At 37.6% G+C, this 19,297-nt stretch overlaps 1 pseudogene; it reads left to right on the forward strand.

Moving 5' to 3' along the window:
- The first annotated feature begins 7,624 nt into the window (after positions 1-7,624).
- Positions 7,625-18,732, forward strand: LOC133806363 (uncharacterized; annotated as a pseudogene).
- The last annotated feature ends 565 nt before the right edge of the window (positions 18,733-19,297 follow it).

Below are 19,297 nucleotides of genomic sequence, written 5' to 3' on the forward strand. Positions count from 1 at the left end.
GGTGGCGAAAGTGAATTTGTTCACCAATTTGGTGTAGGGTGGCATGACAGTTACTGAGTATGCCCTGAAATTCGATAGACTAGCAAAGTTTTCACCTGATCTAGTGCTTACAGATGCTGCCAGGCAAGACAGGTTCGTTCGGGGGCTGAATGTTATGATAGCCCGAGATGTGTGAATTACATCAATATGTGCGGAGACTACTTATGCCCGGGTGAGGGAGAGCATTATAAAATGAGATATTCGGAGATCAGTTCGTACGAGGTATGGGCATTATGAGTTCTTGGTCATGTCATTTGGATTGAACAATGCCCCAGCAGCATTTATGGATCTGATGTACATGGTGTTCAAGGATTATTTAGATTAGTCCATGATTGTCTTCATTGAAGACATCCTTGTTTACTCTCGTTCAGAGGTAGACCACGAGCAGCATCTCTGATTGGTATTGCAGAGGTTAAGGTAGCACCGGTTATATGCCATGTTTAAGAAGTGCGAGTTTTCGCTATCGCAGGTGACATTCCATGGGGAGATTGTCAGCAGAGATGGAATTAAGGTAGATTTGGCCAAGGTTTAACAAGTTAGAGATTGGCCGAGCCCAAGGAATGCCTTGGAGGTTAGGAGCTTCTTTGGGTTGGCAGGATTTTACAGGTGGTTTTGGAAGGATTTTCGAAGATTGCCACACCATTGATCGAGTTAATGCAGAAGAATCTTATTTTTGCATGGTCAGACAGATGTGAGAGCAGTTTCCAGGAACTAAAGCGACGATTGATTACTACTCCAGTGCTGAGTCTTCCTTCAGATGGGGACAAGTTTGTGGTGTATTGTGACGCATCGAGATTGGGGTTAGGATGTGTGTTGATGCAGAGTGGGAAGGTTATTGCCTACGCATTGCGACAGTTGAAGGAATATGAGCAACGGTACCCTACCCATAATTTGGAGCAAGCAGCGGTGGTATTCAAACTGAAAGTGTGGCGACACTACTTGTATGGAGAGAAGTGTGAGATATACACCGGTCATAAGAGCTTGAAGTATTTCTTCACCAAAAAGGACCTAAATATGAGACAGAGACGTTTGCTAGAGTTGCTATAGCATTATGACTATGAGATCCTTTATCCCCCAGGCAAAGAAAATGTAGTGGCAAATGCTCTGAGCCGGAGAGGCCTAGGACAGTTTTTTAGCTCGAAGTAGATATCGAAGGAATTGGCAGAAGATATGATAGAAGCAAGGATAGAATTGGTAGTGAGCAAGTTGGCCAATATTTCATTGCAGTCCACCCACTTAGAGAGAATAAAAAAGGGCCAGATGAGTGATACACGGTTGTAGGAGTTAGAGAGAATGTCCTATCTGGAGTAGCTAAGGGTTATTCCATTTTGGAGATGGGTTTGCTAAGATATAGGAATTGGAAATGTGTTTCGATGGACATGGGTATCAGAAAAGACATCCTCGATGAATCTCATACCACACCATACTTATTATATCTAGGCACCACAAAGATGTATCATGATCTATGGTCGTTGTACTTGTGGCCTGGGATGAAGAAAGACGTGGTCGATTACAAAAGCAAAGTGTTTAACCTGACAGTAGGTCAAGGCTGCTGAACACTAGTGCCCAGTGGGGTTGTTACAAGCTTTAGGTATTCCCAAATGAAAGTGGTAAGATATTACCATGGACTTTGTAGAAGGATTTCCCAGGACAGTGGGGCAACATGACTTGGTATTGGTGATAGTAGATAGATATACCAAGTCAGCTCACTTTTTGCCAGTGAGGACAAACTATACTGTGGACCAGTATGCAGAGTTTTATGTGAGTGAGATCGTATGTCTCCATGGGGTTCTAAAGTCTATAGTATCGGATCGAGATCCCATATTTACTTCCATGTTTTGGGGTAGCTTATAGAAGGCTATGGGGATTCATTTGAAGTTTAGCACAGACCGGCAGTCAGAGAGGACAATTTAGAAATTGGAGGACAAGCTTAGAGTATGTGTGCTAGACTTCAAGGGGTCTTGGAGTAAGTACCTCCCGTTGATTAAATTTTCTTACAATAACAATTATTAGTTAACGAAGGTAGTGTAGGTCGCCCATTCATTGGGATGAGATGGGGGAAAGGAATTATTTGGGTCCAGAGATGGTTCAGAAGACCAATGAAGCTATTGACAAGATCCGACCTCGAATGCTCGCTTCACAAAGCAGACAGAAAAGCCATGTTGATCCTAAGCATAGGGATGGGAGTTCCAAGTAAGGGACCACGTATTTCTGCGAGTTTTGCCATTGCCGGGAGTAAAGAGATTTGGAAAGAAGGACAAGCTGAGCCTTACATTCATAGGACCTTTTGAGATCCTGGAGAGGATCGGGCTGGTAGCCCATGGATTGGCTCTGCCCCCATCATTATTAGGAGTTCATGAATGTATGTGTCAGATCTTAGAGCTATAGACGTACTTGTCTTATGAGGAATGACAAGTTCAGATCCGAGACAGAAAGGACAAGGTTATAAAGAACAAGACGATTCTTCTAGTTAAAGTCTTATGGAGGAATAGCTAGGTCGAGGAAGCTACCTGGAAACTAGAGTTTGTTATGTGGATCAGCATCCCGAGTTTATCAGGTAAATTTTGAGGAAAAATTTTTTAGTAGGAAGGGATAGTTGTAACGTCCCAAATCTACTAATAAGACTCAGTGCCTTTATTAGTTTGGCGGAAAGGCATAATTAGATATATATATGTGTGTGTGTGTGGAATTAATTTATTAAATGTGTGACTACGTGGCATACATGATTTATATGGTAATATGAATATATGTGCATATTTATGTGTATTAAATATGCATGTAGGCCCGTTCTTGTTAATAAGGACATATTTGTAATTTTTACCCGTTGAGGGTATAAATGTGATTGTATGTGTTAAATGATTGAGACCACATTATTATATGGATATATTTGCGATATTCGTGCTTAGGCGATCCTAGAGAGTGGATTAGCGGAATAGTCACAATGGGGTCAAATGTCCGACTCGGGGTGAGCCTAGGGGTATTTTGGGGACTTGATGCGTATTTGGAATTTATTGGGTAACAGGTAGTTATTTGGTGATTATTTGGGCACGTAGAGATTAATTAGGAATTTATAGGATCACTCGAGGATTAATGGGAAATATGGTAAATGATGGGTTTACCTTTAAAGGAAATAAGAGGCTAAGGTTAAGTTTAAGGGCACTTTAGTCTTTTTTGAAGTTAGGGGATAGACTTGGGCAGCCTTGGAAAACAATCAGAAGGGAAACAATCTCTCAGCCCTCTGTCTATCACGTTTACTCTCTCTCTCTCTCTCTCTCTCTCTCTCTCTCTCTCTCTCTCTCTCTCTCTCTCTCTCTCTCTCTCTCTCTCTCTCTCTCTCTCTCTCTCTCTCCTTTGGGTGAAAGTTAGCTTTGGGATTGAAGGCTGCTTTTGGTGAGTCTAGAAGCTGTTAAACCAAGAGGATCAATTGGGGAGTTCTATTCGGCAAAGGTAAGTTGAATTCTTGAGGCTTTTTTGCATTTTCTTTTAAGTTTATGGAGAGAGTTTGAAGTTCTGACTTTTGATGTTTTGTTGAGTTCTGGGGTATTTGATTGTTGTTTTAAGGTTAGGAGGCATTGTTTAATTGATATGTGGTCGAGCTTAGGCTCTTAAATGGTTAGGAATTGTGTTTCGGATTAACTGGGTGAGTTTTGGAGGAGGTTGTGATTTCTAAAATCGCTGATTTTTCTGGGTTCGCAGGGTCGTGCCGCAACGATTTTCTTGGGTGCCGCAACCCGCATGAACCCAAAAGGGCTAAAGGGGCTTGTTGAACCGTCTTGGTGTCGCAATGTTGAGTAGGGCGCGGCGCGGCGCGTGTCTAGGGATTTTCCCGAGATTGCTATCTGACATGAAGATGGTCGCGACGCCTTTGAGGAGGAGGGCCACAACTCAAATAGGAAAAATTGGCCAAATAGGGTTTTTAGGCTCGGGAACTCAAACCTAAGTGCTCGGGAAGGATCCTACTACCCGGTTTAGTATAATTTGATGTCCCGGAGGCTAGTATTATTATTCTGAAGCTTTTAATTGGTTTAGGTTTTGATGGATATCCATTATTGTGTTGTACTAGGTTATACCGCTAAGGCTCGGGATTTAGGATCGTGCTTGGGATTGTCTTACACCTTCAGCTTGGGACTCGAGTTAAGAAAATTTCACCCGGGTTGTGATTGGGGCTTAGACCCCTCTTAATGAGAATGGTTATATATATGTGCGATTGTGATTATATCTATATCTGAGAATATCTGGATAGGCATGCTTGTTTATGCTGCAACCGATTGTGTCTTATGCAATATATTTGTTTGTTTATATTTGATCTGAAAGTCCAACCTAAGAGCCGCGACTGACGTTAAGCATGTTGAATGCAACCTGGCCTAAGTGAGCTAGGGTCAGCTATATAACCAGAGGACTCGGCCTATCAGAGTCATACCTGAACGTTACTAAGTAAAAAGAAGTGTCATTTGCAATTAACTAATTGTGTTGAATGCTATCATTGAATTATATGTTGAACTGAGGAGATTATTATTATTGTTACCTAGCTTATTACGTATGATCTGTTGTTATTGAATTGAATGATTTATGTGCACAGTTTATGTATTGTTGTTCATTTGTATTTGTGAATTAAAGTTTCTTGCTGAGCCTTGGCTCATGGGTGCTATGTGGTGTAGGTAAGGGATAGGGAAAGTTGGACCAGCCGTGAGTTGGAGAGCTTTAGGGGCCGCATGTACATTTTCAAGTGCTCGACCACCACAGCCGATGGCTTAACAAGGACTAGAACCAAACTTGATTTTGCCCCTTAGGGTGGCTTTAATTGTAATCATTTTGAGAGTTGTAAATACCTTGTAAACACCTATTTTTTGGATCCCATGTACAGACTCAACTTTTAAATGAAACAATATGATCAAAATCTTTTAACCCTAATCTGATGATGAACCTTAGTAACACGTTTATGTTCAAACGACTTGATTAGCAAGTCTTGTACTATTTCAAATATACAGTATAATGGTCTTAGCTATCAAGAGCATTACACCCTGGTCCTTACTCTCAAAATTCAGCAAAACAACTTTTCAGGCCACCTGGCACAGTCGCACCCCTTATCTTGAAACCCAAAACCCAATTGAAATTTCACCTTTTCTGGGACACTAGCGTGGTGGCTCTACAACCTAACGTGGTCACTCTAGGTCCCAAGAAACCCAAAATTTTCCCAGAACATAATGTTCTTCCCCAAATTTCGAAACCTACGATCTCCTGCAAAACCAGACCCCTATTTCAACTAAAACAAATGTTTCTAATAGAATTCCAACCACAAAAATGTATCAGAAAGCTTAGGCAACCAAAATCCAACACCCATCTCACAAAAAAACATCCATAAAACTCGAATTTAGACAGAAAAACTAGAAAACTCAAGAACACCATTGATATGCCAAGAACAGGGGTCTTACCTATGAATTCGAATTGCCCTAGGTTGCTGCTGAACCTAGCAACCTCTAGTCCCAATCCAAATTGCTAACTCACAAGAATCCCCCGCTAGATCACTTGGCAAAGCTTAGGTGCCCTTAGCCATCAAACTCGCTTCAAAAGGAAACCAATAGATATGGAAAGGGATATGTGAATGTGTATGAGCCACAATGCTCAACTTCTGATCTAGCTTTGCCTAGTCAAGTGGCTAAAATGACCAATTCATTCCTTCTATAAACTTAGCCTCAAAATCAACTCAAGTGTTGTTTAGTCATTTGCGAAAATTCCCATTAATCTCAAATTGCACCAAGAATTCCCATTTAAATCCACTAAACCAAAATACTCACCAAATTAATTTCCATTACTTGTTAAATCTTGGTAGTTTACTAAATTACCAAAATACCCCTAAGCTCACTCCTAGCCGGGTATTTAGCCCCGTTGTAACTTTTTTGCTAAATTTCTCACTAGGACTGCCTCGTGCCGAGTAACTCAAATATATCCGCATAATAATGTGGTCTCAATCACAAATCACATATATTTATAATTATACCCTAAAAGGGTCCAAATTACGAAAATTCCCTTCTAATAAGAAACGAGCCCACATGCATATTTAATACACTTAAACATGCATACATAGTGATATCATAATATAACTAACATAATAATATACCCATATCGCATTAATACATAATTAATTAAATTATTTCCCTCTTGGCCCCCTAATCAAGGCTATAAGCCTTATTGGGGAAACTGGGACGTTACAATTATCACCTCCTTACAAGAATTTTGTCCTCAGAATTTTACCTAAACAGCTTGAGATACTTATCACACATATTTGACTCTAATTCCTAGGTCGCTTCCTTGACCTTGGTATTCCTCCATAATATCTTAACCAAAGGTATGGTTTTATTCCTCAGGACCTTGTCCTTCCTCTCTAGTATCTGGACTGGTTGTTCCTCATAAGATAAGTCTGTCTGCAACTATAGATCTTCATAACTCAGTACATGATTTTCATCAGATACCTACTTCTGGAGCATCGATGTATGAAACACATTGTGGACTCCTGAAAATACTAGACGTAAAGCCAATCTGTAGGCCACCTAACCAATCCTCTCCAGGATCCAAAAGGTCCTATGAATCTAGGGCTCAGCTTGTCCTTCTTCCCAAACCTTTTCACCCCTTTCAGCGGTGACACTATAAGGAAGACATAGTCTCCCACTTTGAACTCCACATTCCTACTCTTTGGATTTGAATAACTTTTCTGTCTACTTTGTGATGCGAGCATGTGAGCTCTAATCTTTGCAATGGCTTTATTGGTCCTTTGAATTGCTTCAGGACCTATGTATTTCGTTTCCGCCATCTCATCCCAGTGAATAGGTGATATACACTTCCTACCATACATCTTATACGGAGTCACTCCAATGGTCGCCTGATAGCTGTTTTTTTGTGGAAAATTCTATCAAAGGCAAGTATTTACTCTAGGATCCTTCAAAGTCTAAAACACATGCCCGAAGCATGTCTTCCAGTACCTAAATCTTCCTCTCAGACTCACCATCTGTCTGAGGATGGTATGTTGTACTAAATTTATACTGTGTACCCATAGATTTATGCAAACTTCCCCAAAACTTGGAAGTAAATGTGGGGTACCGATTTGACACTATTGACTTCGGAGCTCTATGCAGACGTACTATCTATTTCACATAGAGATTTGCATACTAATCAACTGTATAAGTCATCTTCACTAGTAAAAAGTGATATAGTCACCATTGTAGGCGAACCTCACCCGACAGGTACAAGAAATTGAGCTAAAAAAAGATATACATAGGAGTTGAAGATTCAAGAGGGCGCGGTATTTACTCCGGAGCAAAGGTTATCTAAACAACAACAGTTTGATAAACAACCAATCATTTTTACAGAAGAAGACGCTAGCCATGTTTAATTCCCTAATAATGATCTGCTGGTGATAACCATTCAACTCACTAATCGTAGGGTGAAAAGAATCTTGATTGATAATGGGATCTCAATGAATGTTCTATTCAGATCCACTCTTGAGAAGACTGGACTCTCTGTAACCGACCTTAAGGTGACCACCATGACTCTTTATGGGTTTTTAGGATAAGGAGTGGAAAAAATAGGAATGATCGAGCTCATTGTTACCTTGGGAGAAGAAGTACAGACTGTTGCTAAAATGCTTGAGTTCGTTGTAATTGACTGCCCAACCTCTAACAATGCAATCTTTGGAAGATCAACGCTGATGACATTTGAGGCCATAACTTCTGTTCTCCACTTGGCCATGAAGTTCCTTTCATCCTCAGGCATATGCAATGTAATAGATTATCAGCTCGCTACCAGGGCATGCTACAACATTGCCATGGAGAGAAAGTCATACCCCGTGGAGCAGACCATGGTGGTAATTGAAGAAAACGAGGAATCTCAGGCAATGGAAATCGCTAAAGAGGCAGAAGAATCTCAGGAGACCAGTAAGGAGGTCGCCCAATAGGATGAAATAGACAAAATGATAGGTGAAGATCGATTAAAACTCCAGGCTCTAGAGGAGCTCAAAGAAATAATTCTCGACCTAGGACCCGAACCAAAAAAAGGAGTTGATCGAGCTTTTGATGAAAAATCTCAACGTCTTTGCTTGGTCACATGAAGATATGATGGGAATCAGTTCAAGTGTGCTTATGTACACCCTAAACTTAGAGAAAAATGTGCATGCGAAATAACGACTATTGGGGAAGGAGAGAGGAGAAGCTTCAGAAGAAGAAGTAGCTCACCTACTGAAATGCGAGTTCATTAGAGAGGCAAAAAATCTGACTTGGATCGCCAAAAATGTTTTGGTTCCAAAGCCAAATGGAAAATGGAGGACCTATATTGACTTCTCCATCTTAAAAATGCATGTCCAAAAGACTGTTTCCCACTACCAATAATAGATCAACTAGTTGACGCCACAACTAGCCTAGGAATCAACCCAGCAAGGCGGGGCAAGTAGGGACTACATCGAGAAGAGCGGAGGCCGAGCTCAGTGATTATATACTTAACCTAAGCTACAAGTGGCCAAGCCGCATCCTTGTGTGCCAATAATAATTCCAACACTCTTAGGCCATTTATTTCATGTTCACATGGCATATACCATCGTACAATATTACATGCAAGTATAGGGAACTCTTAGTCCCAACATAACCACATGACCAGGTGCAGTTTTCTTACCATTGATTCCGAGCACTTTGGCTAATTGATATTTCCCTTAAGCATGATTTTGTCCTAGCCCAAGTGTACACCTAGTCACAACCGTAAAATAAAATCCTCATTAACATTCAACTCTTTAATCCCAAACTCTCGGGAAGCTCAATTCCACCAAACGAGGTGGTGGAATCGACCCCCGAGCCCCCAAGAAAAAACCCTAAAAAAAATACCCAAAACCTATTTTTGGAGGCAAGGTAGCGCGACATCACTACAGTTAGAGAGTCAGCCCACCCAGAAACCAAGCATAGCGTTGTGGCGCTCCTATCCTAGCGCAACAGCGCTACAACCAGCACATGCAAAACTTTTAGGTTTTTCCTTCAAACTCTCTCGAGCCAAAGCTCCAAAGACCCATTCCAATCTTCAACTAAACTCAAAATTAACCTTATATCTCACTATACCTCAGCTAAAACAACCTAACAACATCAAAAACTCGGCTACAAGCATCATCAAACACAGAAAACCATAATTGAGCTTGGAGCTCAAGACCTTCATCTGACACCAAGAAACTCAAATGATCAAGACCAGAAATTATTACCTTTAATGGGAGAATCCAACCCTAGGTTGCTCTCAGTACCCTTCCAACTTTAGTACCTCCAATCCCCTAGCTAAAGTCCTTAAATTCCCATCTGAAATCAACCTCAACAAAACTCAGAAATCTCAAAAACAACCTTAAACCTTACCTTGATTTGAGAATTAATTCTAGCTAACCCCCTTCATTTACTTCAAGAATCAAAGTTCCAAGACTTAGCCTAGACTTTCTCTGAGTTCTCAGCTTCAAATTCATAAGAGAGGGAGAGAGAGATAACAATTCGTGAGAGAGAGAGAGAAAGGTTTGGTGCTTTGTTTTCTTCCTTCTTTTTCTTTCCTTTCCTTTTCAGCTTCTACCCCTTTCTACAACTTCCACTAGAGTCTAAAATGAGTAGAATACATTATTTATCTCCTTTTAAAAATCAAAAGACCCTTTTGCCCTCCCAATTAAATCCAAGTCTCTTAATCACTCTAAAGGCATTTTGGTCATTTGCTCCCAATTCCTGCTAATTCCTCGAGTGTCCCTAACATTTACCACTTAAATCACGTCATCTAATTAATCACCAATTATTTTCCCCAATGTCAAATAGTCTCCAATATATTTCCCGAATTCCTAGAAATACCCCAGGCTCCCTCGAGCCGGGTATAAATCCCCATCGTGACTATCTAAACCGCTCACTAGGATCGTCTCGAGCCATATGATACAAATACATCCACATAATAATGTGGTCTTAACAATTTATCACAAATAATCACATTTATGCCCTCAACGGGCCAAAATTATGAATATGCCCTTATAATCTAAACATGGCCTACATGCATACTAATACTCATAATCACGCATCTCATATATCCATATAATCATATAAGCATGCTTATCACATAATCATGCATTAAATAATTTATATCACATATAAACCAATTGTGCCCTCTCGGCACACTAATCAACGCCCTTAAGCCTTATTAGTGATTTTGGGTCGTTTCACAACTCTTGAACGAGCTTCAATCTTTCAAGTCTATCGTGGGTTGACCAAGTTAGGGAGGAGAAAAGAAGACTATTGTTGTTGTTGTTGCTCCAGCTAAGGCTGAAGATAAGCAAGCTTTGTCTTCGAAAGCGGTAAACAAAAGGAATGGTGGACAAAACACCAACCCCAGGCCTGCAACGAAAAACAAAGGTAATGATTATTATTCATATATCTTAGAAACATATGTTTTAGAGAATGATTAATCCATTTGGATTTTTGGTTCTGGATCTGCTAGCCATGTTTGTAACTCTTTATTGCTTCTTGAATCATGGGAGGAAGTAGGCGAAGGCAGCTTAAAGGTTAGAGTTGGGAACGGAGCATTCGTTACATTCCAAGCTCGAGCTTGCCTGAAGTTTGAAAATAAATATTTAACTTTGAAAGATGAATTTTTTATTCCAGATTTTAGTATAAATTCAATTTCAGTTTCCATGTTGCAATTATAACAATTTGTTATGACTTTCACAAGTTCTAATATATCTATTTCTTTTAATGGATCACAATTGTGTATTGCATGTTTGGAAAATGGGCTTTACATTCTGCGACCTAACGACCCCTCATTCTTAATAATGATTTATTCAAAGTAGCTAAACGTAGGACCAATAAACATCAAAAACTGATAACGATAACATGATGTATTTATGGCATTTGAGACTAGGTCACATTGGCTATGATAGTATTCAAAGTCTTACAAAGGACGGGCCTTTGAGGGAACTCACCTTAGGTGAATTATCTGTCTATGAATCTTGTCAAGAAGGAAAACTGACCAAGCGTCCATTCTCTACAAAGGGTGATAAGGCCAAAGAATAACTTGGACTTGTTCATTCAGATGTTTGTGGACCTTTGAATGTACAAGCCAGAGGTGGTTTCGAGTATTTCATCACTTTCATTGATGATTACTCTAGATACTCATGTGTTTACCTAATGCATAGGAAATCAGAAACATTTTCAAAGTTTCAGGAATTCCTAGATATGGCTCAAAACCAATTAGGTAAAACGTTAAAGATCTTGCTATCTGATCTGGGTGGAGAATATTTGGATATGCAGTTCCTAGATCATTTAATTGAACTTGGGATTTTATCACAACTTACTGCTCCGGGTACTCCGCAACAAAATGGTGTAGCAAAACACCAAAATAGAACTTTATTGGAAATGGTTAGAGGCATGCTTAGTTACTCAACTCTGCCAACTTCATTCTAGGTACATGCAATTGAAACTGCAAACGACATTCTAAATGTCGTATAGTTGAAATCAATCCCCAAAACATCTTTAGAATGTTGGAATGGTCGTGAACCTAGTTTACGTCATTATACACTACACCAAACACCTATTTCCATAACACAAGAAGATAAGACTATTTAAAAAGTATTATAGTAAGGATGATTAAAAAGTGGTAAAGTCCAAAACCAAATGAAAATAAGGCGGCGCCTTTAGGAACTCCCGCTAAATTGAAATAGCAAGCTTTTGGTCTGAGTATAATATAGTCTCTCTACTTTTTTCACATGTAAAATAAAATGAAATAAAGAAGAAAGAAACCTTTCTCCCTCTCTCTATATCCTCTCTCTATAGCAAGGTTTGGGTTTTTAGGGAAGGAGATACCAGATCTTCTTTCCCTGTTTTAATACATATTTTCTTTGCTATAAACCCTCTTATAAGGTCATTTCTTTTTCCACTGAACTGAAAATTTTCTTTCTTTATTTTTCTGGTTTGCTTATTATTATTATTTTTTTGTTGGAGTTTCGCTGTATGCGAGATCGATATTTGATTTTTTTTCTTTTATTTTATTTTTAATTTTTTTGGTTGGTTCCCTTCAGGTTCAAGAAACAAGATGTGCATTTGTTTGTGAAGGCTAGGCGCTGGCTCTGGGAGATTTTTGGGACTTTGGGGCGGTTGAAAATGGAGGGTTGACATTGGCTCTTTGTTTGGGTGAATCAGGGTTTGAGTTCTTTTGGGTTTTTCTTTTTGGGTAGGAGGGTTTGGTTGAGATGGGAAGCGCCGGTGAGACCAGTAACAAGGGCATTGACCCATCAGTAGGCGGGTTGGTTTGGGTTCGCCGCAGAAACGGGTCCTGGTGGCTCGATAGGATAATGGGTCTCGATGAGTTGTTTGAGAGTTGCTTAGTTTCGCCGAGATCGGGTACCCCTGTAAAGCTTCTGGGTCACGAGGACGCAAGCGTGTAAGTGCTCTCATATTTTTTTTTAGTTGGGTTCGTTTTCTCTCATTTTTTCTGCTAGGCCCGAATGACGATGGCAGGGGCTCGGGAATGGTGGTCGACGGCAGGGGCTTTGTCATGTGTCAAGTTTTAGCTTTGCTATTTGCTATGCTATATGTAATTTTTGTATGTTAAGTTACTATCTTATTTTTGGTAGACTTATCCCCCTTTTTTTTTCTCTGTCTCTTTTCCTTTTCCTCAGTCTTTATAAGGCTCCATGCAATGGTTTGAAGGAAATCTTGTGTTGAAGCTATTGTCTCCTAATAAAAGGTGCAATTCGTTCTATTGTTCTTTATGTTTTATTCTATTATAAATATTTTATTATGGGTGACTTGCTAATGTTGTTAAATGTGTCATCGTACAAGTTAGAATTTTTCTTGTTCTTTTGCATAATACATAGGGTTAAATGATAGGCTCTATGGAGCATATTAGGCTCTATAATTATCTGTGTTGTTTTTTAGTTTTTTCTACTGTTATTTAAATCTATTAAATAATTTGTGCCAAATTCTGCATTGGCTTGTTTTGCTTGCTGAAACTAGTTTAATATGTTTGCTATATCTTTATATGCTTGCTATCGTAATTTTTATGTTGCTGACTATTATTGTAATATGCTTGCTATCTATATATGTATATAAGAAACTAGTTTTATGGCTCTTTTGTAGATTTAAACTTTGTTTATTGTTTTATTGTGATAAGCTTTGGAGAGATAATAGATAATGTGTGAAACTTGATGTAATGCTTGTACTCTTTTGAATCTTTTCTTGTTCTATATATTTTCTCTAGTTTACTTTGTTATTCTTTGGATTTACCCGATACAAATGGTGAATCCTTGTGTTGTCCTTATTGACACTTTGCAAACAATAGCTTAAAAGTTGTTTTTTCTCTTTTGGATAATTATCTATCAACATTGGTAGATAATTTTGGGTTATGATGAATCTACACTACATATATATAATATGGCCAAATGTGTGAAGTACTTCTGTTATGAATACTAAAAAGGATGCTATGTACTTTTGCTACCATTTTTTAAAAATTTGTTGATAGTCGTGATTGTGATCTTAATTTTGGTCTGGTTTTTGGTTGGTTCTCAGTTTGTAAAAAATAATTTTGCCTCTAAATTAGGAATCATTGGCAACATATAAATACCTTCAAGTTCATGATAATTTTTCCTTTTTCAAGTTATGTAATGGATCTTCATCTTCATCATTAATAAGATACTATATTTTTCTTTACTGAAGAATTAATATGATGATTTTTGCTAGAATAATTAATGAAGTGTGACGCAGATCTTTCGTCTCAGAATGGTTAAGTTGAAAGCACTAATCTCTTAACTAAAAAAAATCTTGGCCGATTTCTTCTTGGCGAGGTATTCTGAATTTGAAAAAATATTGATTGATACTTTCTTGTTGTGAAGATAGTAAATAGTGGGTTTATAAGCATGCAATGGCAGTCATATAGTGCTAGTAATTGATTTGGTTTCTATTTATGTTAGTCAGTAAATTTAGTAGCAAATACCCTGAATCAGATACCCTGAGATGTGGATATCTTGTGAAATGAGATTGATAGTATCTAGGACGTTGAGAAGCATCTGCTCAAGCTTTTATTAACTTTTTATGTACTAAGGAAGGGTTATGTAGAAAGTTTTATTTATTAGATTTAGCATGCCTATTTACTTGAAATAGAAAAATTAATATGAAAAACTCAATGTAAAGTTAAAAAAGAGTTGAGGTTCAGCCAATCATTTTGTTTACAAGAGAGCATAAACATTTATTTTTGTAATGGGTTTTGTGGATTAAGTTGGGATCAGATTGTATACTAGTTTTTTGTAATGAATCCACTTATGCTTGTTTGTTTTTATTGAATAGCCATTACCACTGGTTTTCTGAGGCCATAATTTTATAAATTCAAGGGTGAAAAGTGGAAGCTTTCCAATAATATAACAATATATGTATATATTGTTAGACAATATATGTATATATTGTTAGACAATATATGTATATATTGTTAGACAATGTAATATATTGTGGAAGCTCTAAAGAAGTTTTCTGTTTCTTGATTGTTAGTTTTGTTAGCTTCAGTTGTATTCAGTTAGACTGTTACAACTTCCATCTATTTCTATGTTGTGTATTGTTACTGTTGTAAAGTTCTATATATAAATAAGATTTGCCTGAGTCTCAAAATCTTCTTTAGAGCTAATTTTTCTCCATTTACATTCTTGAATTAACTGCTATCACCCTATGCTAATTTTCCTGGCTTGCTTTGCTTTTATCTTATCCACCCATGGGCATTTTGAGTTTTTGAGTTTTTTCAACTCTTTTTTTTATCGAAAAAAGGAGTATATTAAAAACACATAAACAAATTACAACTACCAGATTTGAAACACCACCAAACTTACAACAAACTCAAAACAGAGACTAAAATACAAGCCAAATCATAAACTCCTAACCAACTCAGCAATTGATCTATTCTTAGCCAAACACTGTTGACTCAAACAGCCAAAAAATCTAGCTTTCAAACTCAAACTTATCATTTTAACTAAACTTATCATTGCACCAGATGCCATAAAAGGCCACCCTCCAATCAAATAAGAAGTGTTTTTTTAGGTTCCCCATATAAACATATACATATATTAGTCTATATATATCCAGAACAATTCAGCTGGAATGAAGAACTGACTTTCTCCCTCAAAGAACCTAATGGAGTTTTGAATTTGGTAAGTTCCCACGATTTTGAATTTGTAGCTATCCAAATCTACCACATAGTTTCAATTTCAAGATATAATTTAGTTTGGCACTCATCTCTGCTATGTTAAATCTTGAAATTGTATTTTGTTTAGCCATTCTAAAGTTGCATATTGTTCAAGTCTTTACATAACTATGTTTTAGATGGACGTCAATTGTGTACAAACTTATTTTTCTTGTGTTCATTAGTCTAAACTTGAAGTATTACAACTTTCTAATTGATAGCACAGCTCCAAAACCTTTATTTATTGTCCCTATATTCTTTTCTCATTGAATATGGGAGCTTCAGCTCTAACTTTTCCTTCCTCAAGCAAATTATTAGCTTTTGTAGCAAGTCTTTTGTGAGTTTATGTAGCATATGTTTCACATAATTAAGACTAGTATGTTATATGACCAAAGTGCTTTCTCTCCTTAGGAAGTGTTTGATAAAGATCTCTTGAAGACAGATGACAAAATGGGACATGCACAGCCGAAGGGCTCAGCGAAGGTAGGCAGGCTCTTCTTGATATGATAAAGAAGGCTGAGAGGGAGAGGAAAATGGAGCTTCAAGTGTTGTTGGAGCACAGAGCTGTAACAAATTTTCCTCATCGCAACCACATTCAGGTCTGTTGCTAGAAGTTCATTTCTATAAGAACAAGTAGATCATCATTATATCTAATATTTTAACTGTTGTCTAATATTATATATATGTATAATATTTTGATGAAAGTGTTTATATTTTTGCATTGATAGACATTAGGGTGTGATCATTCAAAGATTTGAAGTTGTTGAGCCCCAAAAATTTGGGAGAGAGAAGTTTAGCTGTGGATTCTGGGTAATACCAAATTAACAAGTTAACTCATGCCTGTAAAACTACATATTAGAACATTTTTAGGAAGTACCAGATGTAAAATAAAATAAAAATGCTAAATGCCTAGATTGATGAAGTAATTTCCCCTCAAAAAAGAAAAAAAGAAAAAAGGACTTTGTAAGTTGTAACCCACGTGGGGTAGGTTTAGTTGGCAAGTCCACAGTGTTCTGTGGTTCCATTTCTTATGGGGCTACTTAAAATTTGCTGTACCTTTTCGTCTCCCAAAGATTGTGGGATTTAGCAAGAAGATCTAATAATGAGGAGAAATTATTTTTTGATAGTTTGTGGCCTCCTTAAAAAACATGCTTGAGTTCATCTCAGTTACAATTAGTCAATAAAACTGACACCCTTAAATTGTGTTACTGTTATATATCATTTTTTTTGCTGATATGATAATTGTGTGGTTGAGCTGTGCTTAAATCTTGAATTCAATATTTACTTCGAGGTGTTGTTAAAACTTTTCCAGTGTTGCTAATGATTTAATTCTTTACTTTTATTTTCTCAGTCAATACTAAGAGGTTGGTTCTTGCGTAATGGAAGTATGGTTGAGAATGAGAAGCCCTCTTCTGTGGCTGAAAGTGAATTAGGCTTATTTAGGCAAAGGCATACAGTCTCCGGTCTGACGTATTTTCTAATTCAGAGCTAAATAACTTTATTTTTATTCTTTTTTCTTGAATAAATATATAGTATAAGATATGAATGGTTTTTGCTCAAACATTTTGGATCATTTTCTTTCAATTAGGGAAGGGTTCTCCAGACTGGATAATTCTGTTTGTCCTCAAGCAAGCAGCAGTCTTTTTGATACATCTAACGAGGATAATATTTCAAATCGAAATGGAGAACCTCAAGAACATAACTTATATGAAGTCAGAGATGATATTTGCGAACAATCAAAACTTAATTATGAAGCGAGTGAAGATCAAGAACATGACAGCCATGGAATATTGGATGGTCGGAGTGAGTTTGGAGGCAATGCTGTTGAAGATATAGACTCATGGGAATCAAATGCTCATATTATAGAAGGATGGTAGGAACAAGTGCCAGATAATGTGGTAAGACAGTGGCAATGGTATGGAAAAAATTTGGCCAGGTCTTCTGCATTAATCTTTGTAGATGTGTGATTTATTTATTTATTTTTGTGGATTCTTTTTCTTCATTTTCAGGAGAAGAGTATCTAATCTACTTCACAGTGGCTTTCGCGAGAGACTTGACCAGTTGATACAATCATATGTGGAAAGGCAAAGCCATGCCACTGTAGACTGGGAGCTGGATGGTTCATCACCATCACCTGCGTCTGTCGAACAAGATCTCGATCAAGCAATTCCAAATCAGAGTGAGGTTCAGAAGGATGATGTTGTTAGAGCACATCCTGTTGCTCCACCCTCACACCCAATTCCTCCTCCTCCCCCAATGTGGGACCAGAGGCCACACCGTGATACGTGGACACAGGATGACATGCATCAACGATTTGGAATTGTATGTTATGTCTCTTCGACACTTCTTGGATTTTGGTTCTTTTACATATGATGTTTATGTTGCTAATATTTTTTTCCTATATAGGAGTGGGAAATCATCAATGACATGAGGATTGACATGGCTAGACTACAACAGAGGATGAATAACTTGCAAAGAATGATGGAAACTTGCATGGACATGCAACTTCAGTTGCAGCGCTCAATAAAGCAAGAAGTCTCTGCTGCCCTGAATTGGCCAGCTTGTTCACAAGGTACAGCAACAAATTTAGATCGAGTTTTGCTTATAATTAATTTGGAAATAAAATTTTTTGCCATTAAGATTAACATATAATTTGAAAGGACCATAATCATATAAATCGTTCGCAGCTGCTCCAGCAGAGTTGTGTGAGGGTGAGGGTGGTTTGGCCGAGGATGAGACCAAGTGGGATCATGTTAGAAAAGGAATGTGATGTCTATGTTCTAATACCAATATTGACTCTTTACTGTACAGGTTGGTAGAGATCTCATACTTTTTTTTTTTGATAATTATATAGCTTGTTCTAATCAAAGGCTATAATGGATTTAATTTTTAGTACCTGGAAATGATTGTCTTTGAAGATACAGATATTTTGATGATGTCTTTTAGTTTTCTATTTGTATTTTTCAAAGTTTGTCTAGATATGTTGTTTAAATTATTTTCTATTTTTTTCTTTCTTATTTTGTTTCTGGTACAAAGATGTGATTAGTTTCCTCTGCTTATAAGGTTTTTCTAACGTTGTTATGCATTTGTTTGGACCCAAGCATGTGCTTTGTAGTAGGTTAGCTTAAATAGGCTTCATCTGCTTTTATGATATTTTTTTTAAAGAAATCTTCATTGTCAGTGATATGTGCAATTAGAGTTGTTTTGTTTAAACATGATATTAGACTTGTTTTACTGTTCTTGCAGGTCTTACTGTTCATTCTATCCAATAGGGTAGCTGGATGCCTAATTGCCGAACCAATAGAGAAGGCATTCAAAGTCATCTCAAATTCAGCAGACAATGATGCTATTAACACAAAAGAACAAAGAACCAAACCAACCATCCTCCAATTTGGGGATATTAGTTTTCAGAGGGAGACAGTGAAAAGATCTCATTCTGCTAGTAATACTAACCTGTTGGATGGAGACCTTTGTAGCGCAGTTGTTTTCTAGGAGGTAGCAGTGCCGGCTGTCTGTGGCATTAGAGCAATTTTGGTTTCTCCTGTCAACAGAAGAAAATGAATAGCCACTCAGTTGCTGGATGAAGTGAGGTAATTCTCTTATGTTTAAGATATTCACTTTGGCAAGTGATGACCAATATATGATTTTTTGTAATTTTTATTTGTACGAGTGCCAAATCTTTGTTTGAGAGAGAGAGAGAGAGAAACTTTACTTTTGATGTTCTTCAACTTGTGTCATTTTGATGTTCTGAAGTTTGCACTTACATTATCTTGTGTATAGTTTTCCTTGTATTGAATTTCTTCTGCTAGAGCAACCTAATGAGCAGCAGTTTCTAAATGCTAATACAGTACTTGTTTTTAGCTGTTGAAATGAAGCTATCACCCAATACCAGTTGTGTTCTCTGAGGCAAAGGGATCACGTATATGGGATCCTGAAGGCAAATGGTATCTAGACTTTCTCTCTGCTTATTCTGCAGTTAATCAGGTAGAAAATGTTGGGAAATTGTGTTTTCATATATATATTTGTTACTTGATGACTGAATTTGTTTCTATCTGAG

This window comes from Humulus lupulus, chromosome X (genome assembly GCF_963169125.1).
Source record: "Humulus lupulus chromosome X, drHumLupu1.1, whole genome shotgun sequence".
Taxonomy (NCBI): Eukaryota; Viridiplantae; Streptophyta; class Magnoliopsida; order Rosales; family Cannabaceae; genus Humulus; species Humulus lupulus.